At 37.5% G+C, this 7036-nt stretch overlaps 1 non-coding gene across 1 annotated transcript; it reads left to right on the top strand.

The window, feature by feature from the left end:
* Nucleotides 1–4282: 4282 nt before the first annotated feature.
* On the top strand, nucleotides 4283–5096 carry LOC101298673. Its single transcript, XR_185452.1, has 2 exons — nucleotides 4283–4553; nucleotides 4665–5096. It is a non-coding gene; the product is annotated as an uncharacterized LOC101298673 (transcript).
* The last annotated feature ends 1940 nt before the right edge of the window (nucleotides 5097–7036 follow it).

Raw genomic sequence — 7036 nt, forward strand, 5'->3', positions numbered from 1 at the left:
TTCCATGTTTTATTTGCCTATTTTGACTTGGAATACTACACGGTCTACACCGACCCTCTACATCTTCGATCTTTCTTTTTTCATATTGTCGAGTGTTAGATCATGTTGGTGTCACTTAAGCCTTGTTAAGATTAAATTATAGTTTAATCGTAAAATTTGAATACATTCTTAATTTTTAATAGAGAAATTTGAGTAAAAAACACGTATATTTATATCAAATTAAGATAGTTTGTTTAGTCATTCTAAATAAAAATCAATGTGACAATATTAATTGTCATTAAAATTATCTGTTGAGGCTTTCAACAAAACTAAATTATCATACATAAATTTACTTATTCATTGGCTTATCAAATAGGATGGGATTTGTATATGATGTCAACCAACTAGTTTTTAAAGTTGAGATGGAGCTCATATCCACAAACTTTAGTACACAAAAATCTTAACAAATTGGGATAAAATAATAAAATTTTATGATATTTATTATTATTTTTTTAATTCTTGTCAAGGTTGATATTTTTTGTAACAAAAAATATCAACCTTGGGATTCAATGGCTGCATGAATATAAAAATTTCAGTGCATGTTTATCTCTATTGAAGTTGGAGCTGTTTTTGGTTTCAGTTCTAATGACATTGAATTTGTCTCTGGAAGAGACAAAGAAAGCTATTTACATGGGAAATAGGAGCTGTTTGAATCCCCGGAGCCTATCACGAGTCAAACATGTTCATGGATAAAGATGAAAGACCAGCTCCATATTCGGAGGTTTTGATAATGGAAATGATGCAAATTCTAGGAATGAAGGACTAGTATTGGCGAATAAGCTGGTATAGTGTTCAACCTTGAAGGCTTCAACTGTACTGACGCAGCTATTTCCTAACGGGATCAATTCAATGTTCGCTTCTACAAAATTAGAGTCAGATCCTTCCCTTCTTTAAGTTTCTTCTGTATTATGACCAAAGAGAAGTCAGAAGTCTCTTCCTACAAATTGAATCGAAGATCTAGAATTCGGATAGCTAGAGAGATCATAAACTAAGTTTAACTAACCCTACGGTCCCTACCATAGAACAAAAACAAAAACAAAACTGAAGTATAGCTGAATACAGAAAACAATGACAGAAACTTCAATCAATTCCTTTACGATGCTCATCAACCAACCAAAGAAAAAAAGATGATACAATCACATATCTCTGCCAACTACTAACAAAACAAAGTTAATGGAAAACTAGGGTCTCAAAGCAGAACAATCCATCCAAGGCAGGCGAGAAACGCAGTGCAGGTCGAGGTTCCGCAGCCAATGCATTTGATGAAGATGAATCGTTGCCCGCATTCTTTTTCTCTGTCACAACTTCACTACTTGCGGCTGAGTCATGAACCTTCATGGATTTGGTGCTTTCCTTGGAACTTTTGGTCCTAACCATGGGAGGCAGAGGCAGAGCCAAACCATATTCATCACCAAAGAAGTCGGCATATATACCACCGCAAAATCCACCGAAAACAGACATTGTCTTCACGATTTTGAATCTTGGAATTCAAGGAACCAAAAAAGGACTGAGAATTTAACAGAGATTATAGTTGGGTGACTTGGGTCTGTGTATATTTCTCTGTAGAGAATCAAAGGCTTTTTATAAGGGCCTTTTTTCCTCCTCCTTTCTCATTCCTAGTGAACTAAGGGAAGTATTCGATTCAGTCTTTTTTTCCTTTCATTTTTTCCATTCCTAGTGAACTGAGGGAAGTATTCGGTTCAGCTATGTCGATCTGTTGTTGACTTGTGGGTCAGGGGTTTTCCTTTCTCATGTCATATTAAGGAATTATTTGCCAAAATTTGCAAGACAATCTATTTTATTCATAGCTGTCATAAAACGAAAGTCTGAAATGCTTGACTGGTTGTCACAATTTACATGTTTGGTTTAGATTTGAGTGAGCTACAACCATAATGCATGCATGATCACAACCTATTTACCCACCTTACAACTTCTTAATATATAGTTGATAGATTCATGTCCTCACAAGTAATTCATCAAAAAAAAAAGCCCTCACAATTAGTATCTGTTCATATTCTATCACGTTCTCCAGCTACTCAAAAAGCTTTTCCTTTTCAAGAAAGCAACAATGGTTCGTAATCGAGTATATGTGAGGTATTGGAATAAATTTAAATCTGGGAGTTCATCGAGTCATTTGGCCAAAAAACACCCAACAAGAATAAAGGTCCATAATATGGCACCATAAGCATGGAGGTTTATGACTCCTTGATGATATATGCAGCAAATGCATGTAATTTGAGAATGTCGTGAACTGAAAGTCAAAAAGAAGGGAAAATGGGTTGCTTATTATGCTCGAGTGGCTCAGTGTTGATAATAAAGGAAAAAGAAGGGAGATCAAGGGAGTAGCCCTGTGTTGAGAACAAAGGAAAAAAAGAGGAAATCAACAAGGAAGTCAAGGGTATCTAATCCTTCTTTCTTGCTGTCATCATGTAATAGTGACCTATTTAGGTATTCCGCAATATTATTACATATAGATAGATTGTTCTTGTTTGCTTGTTATTATTCATAAGAGAGATATTGGTTTATTCACAAAGGGGAATTTTGAAATCGCCGCGAGGCCATGACCACCTCCCTGCCCCTTGAAGGATCTGCCCCTGCATAAAAGCTAACACATGTATTTCTCAAATCACCAATATTGACATCGTCATTGGCCACTTCTCTAACAAACGGAAACAAAGAAAATTGAGAAATTTCATAGAGAAAAAAAAAATCGAGAAACTTGTAGAGAACCTGGAGTTAACAAAGATAAATCAATTGTGTGGGAAACCGAAGGGTGCTCTGGATATGGGGCCTCCGCGTCGAGTTTGGAAACCATCTGTTCCCAATCCAAACAGGAGTACCTGCTTTCCTTTTCCATAAACAGAGACTGATGAACTTTTAACTTGATGATGCCTGCTCATACTTGCCTGTCATTTACAACTGACCGACGCATTTGCCCAATTGCACATTTGCAGATCCAACTAAGCATTTCTGGCTACTCTTTAGAATCACATATAGTGCTTCGTTTCTCTTTCGTACAAACTATTGACAAGAACTTTTATAGTGCTCAGTTGACACTGAGATTCTAATTTGACCAAGGCATTAAACTGGCAAAAGCTGGATTGAGTGATCCGTGTGCAGAATATTTGACCACATATATTCGAATATCTCCTTGATAATAATTGAAGTTCCTCAATAGTTATGAGTAGTGCTTTTGAGACCCAGAATATTACTAAAAAGAGAATTATATATTGAGCCTCAAACTCTCAAGTCAAGTATTAAGGTCATAATTGCACTCCACAGTGTAACGATATGACATAATCATATCTAATTCTAAGAGAAATCTACCAAATTAGTCACATATCAAACATTATTGTACAATTTAGAGATTTGTCTTTAAAAAATATGAAACATAGTTGGTTTATATCTTTACATTTATGTTGTTTGAATTTACTTAAACTTCTTATAACTATTGAATTAAGTATAATACGAGATCACCATGTCATCTTAGTTTATGCAATTTAATGGTTATAAGAAATCTAAACAAATCTAAGTAGAGAAGTCGGATTTTAAGACTATCTCAAATGTAAGTATATTAATAAATAATAACTGTGTTAGAACTACGATAGAACGGTACAAAAAAATGATTAAACTTTAGACCTTTGTCCGTAGTTGTGTGAAGAAATTCTGTTGCACCAACTTTGTATCGGTAACGAAAACTTAGTTATTCTATAATCATCATTTTACCTTTAAATGTACGAAAAAAAATCTTGATAGAAAAAAGTAATAAAAAAAAAACCATAAAAAGCACGCGAAAGTCTAAAATAAACGGCGTCGAGAAGAGCAGACTGACCGCCCAAAACGGCGTCGATTTTGAACAAAGAAAAAAAAGAAAACAAACTACGACGCATTCCCAAGCCACGTGGGGCCCAAACCCCTCAGCACCTTTCGGCCCAATCAGAGCATCTTCATTGTTCCACCTCACAAATTTACAAAGCCCCTCTAACCTACTTTCTCCCACACCAACCTAACCGTGCACCAACTTCCACAGTCCCTTCACCCTCTTACGGGCCCCACCCTCCTCAGAATCACGGATCCGCTTACCGTTCAAATCCTACGGCCCAGAATCATCAAACCACTCAAAACGCGACAGCGAGGCAAAGGGGAATCTCCGCGGAACTAAACAAAAATTTAAATCCAGTTAAGTCCGGTACCCGCCTCCGTCCCCTCCCTATATAAAAGCCCCTCTCTCCTCCCCATCAGTTCGCCAGGTAGCGTTTCTTGAACTCTCAGGAATTTCAGGAAAGGAAAGAGAAGAGCTTTTCGGGTCGAGATCCGGCGAATAACTCCGTCGGGTTTCGTCCGCCCCTGAATCCGCTTCCGTTCCGGTGCTCCGACCTGTCTCCTTCTCTTCTTTTCCTCCTCCCTCCTCCTCGCAGCTTTCCACAATGAAAGGTTCCGGTACTCTCGTCGCCTCCATGGTCGCCGCCTCTACCATGGCTCTCTCCTCCACGTCTTCCTCTCCCTCCGCTCCGGTAAGCTCGTAAATGCTGCTGATTTTTCAATTGTGTCGATTTACAATTGGATCTGTTATTTTGATTCATAAAAATCGGATTTTGAAAGGAGTTGTTTGGTTGTTGTTTTAGGGTTATACCTCTGCGGGTGGAAAGAATGGAGGACAGAGTTCGACTAAGGAGAAATTCGAGCCGAGATTCGACGGGCTGAGGTTCATTGAGACGCTGGTCACAGCGCACAGATGAAGGATAAAGACCGCGGATCCAATTAATGGTGAGGAGGAATTGATTAGTTTGTGAAATCCGCAAATTGGAATTCAGAGAGAATTTGTTTTTTTTTTTCTTTTTTAAATTTGAAGACTTCTGATGGTGTGATTGGGTCGGTTTTGGTGTTTGGTATGTTCTCAATCTCATAATCTCTAACTAAGAAGCCTTATTTGGGTGTTTCTTAGGGTCATTTGTGATCTCTGGCTTCTTTTGTTTACAACTCTGTATTGTATTTTCTCTTTGGAGAAAATTATTGGGGGTTTAAATTGTATAAATATTGTTTTGCCAACCCTTTAATCATATGCTGCTTCCAGTTGTGAATTTCGGAAAATTGGGATCTCTGCCAACTTCTTAATTCTTTGTTTTCTTATGAAGAAAGAATCTACCGGGCTCTACCAGCTAAGCAGAGCCTGCAAATTAGGATTCTAATGTTGTGGGGTTTGCCATGCTTGAATTTTTAATAACTGGGATTGGCTCTAACACGAGGATTCTGGGCAGAAGTCAAAAATGAAGTTTATTTGCGGAGGAGGTAAACTAAGATTGGACGAGTCGGACAGACTTGAACAGAATGATTAAAATATGTAGGGCTTTGTCTTTTGGTGATAGATATGTGTAGGAAACTTCAAGGAAGATGACTTGGCCTATGTGCACAAACAAGAACAACATGCCAAATTGGTAGTCCTCAAATTTGTATATCAAATGACATGTCTAAGACATGTTTATGGAGCTTGTCTAAATGTAGCATGTAACTTGTTTCATTTAGTGACTAATTTAACGACTCATGTTTTTGTAGCGAAATGTTTATGAAACTAAAAGTTGCTATATCGGGTATTAACTCGAGATTTCCAACTCTCCCTTTTGTAACAAGGAGGGCCGATCTCGAAGGTCGACGTCTCCAAGTTCTGAGGATCATATCCTAGCTTTATGGAGAAGTATGGAAACCCATATTCTAGGATAGGTTACAAAACCGCCGATCCAATTTTGTCCTGCGTCCACCTATTGTTCATCAACTGGACAACCAAATCCATAAAAAGACGTCACTGATGTGAGGAAACATTTGAAAATGAATTAGGAACTCCATGCTGTTTCGCAACGCTTGGATTTTAAACTCCAAAATGACTCGATACCATACACTTTTGTTGAGGAAAATCACTTCGTTGTGGTGTAAGAGTCACGATGATAAAGACCCTTCAAAAAAATCTGTGTAATTCTTGTGCTTGAGATTGTTATATGATAGTAGGCCACAAACTGTGTCCTAGATATTGTCATATTAGGCCAAAGCTGAACCTGGCAGACATAAAAACAATGAAGCGTTGATATTAAGTTACCAATTACATCTTGTTTTGTTTGCAGCCACATATCTAATAGATGGTCTGTAATCACAGACTACTTGTATAGTTGTGTTACTGAGGCTCTCATTTGATATGTGGATGGCATGAAGGCCTAGACCCCAACGCGTTTCAATCATCAATTTCTTTCGCCTGTAAAGTGTTCTTCATCGATCAAGTTGCTATTTGTAGCCATCCACCTTATATATATCTGATATCTGATGGAGTACAGTACAGTTTTCTTTGGAATATATGTCAAATTTTAAGGGTAGTTTTGTAGGTATGATTTGGTAAGGTTGGTTTAGTATCAAGGTGGCTCTACATTACTCTGATGACTCTTGAGCGGGGTGACGGTTAAGTTTGCGTTTGTTAAGATTGTCCTAATGAGATTTAGAATAGGGTTTATGAGTAAAATGAGTAATAAGATTTCGAGATTTATTTTACAATATAGCTGTTTTTGAATAGCCAATGCCCAATTGAGTGAATTGACAATAAATTTCAAAATGTCGTTATTCATCCAAGGCAAAGTAAATCTCAAACCACTTGAAGAGTTTAACAATCAAGTTGATGGAAACACTAACGCAAGGTAGGATCAGACACAAGCATTTTGTTGCCTACGTCAAAAAACAAAAAGACCCAGTTTGGTACTTGATTTGGGTTACCCGGCCCAAACAATTAGACGCAGAATTTGAGCCCAACTATATTATCACCAAAGAAGCTGGCACATAAGCCTTTACCATATCCACCAGAAACCGACAATGTCCTACCCATTAGCTATGCTATTCCTACTCTCAAGTAGGAATCCCTATTGTTTCTACTTTGGTTTTCTGAAACAAATAAAGATTTTCCTCAATCCTGCATTTTTCTATCTCTCTTCTTCAACTGATTCACAAATAGAGAAAGCTACTT

This window comes from Fragaria vesca, unplaced genomic scaffold, assembly GCF_000184155.1.
Source record: "Fragaria vesca subsp. vesca unplaced genomic scaffold, FraVesHawaii_1.0 scf0512956, whole genome shotgun sequence".
Classification (NCBI taxonomy): domain Eukaryota; kingdom Viridiplantae; phylum Streptophyta; class Magnoliopsida; order Rosales; family Rosaceae; genus Fragaria; species Fragaria vesca.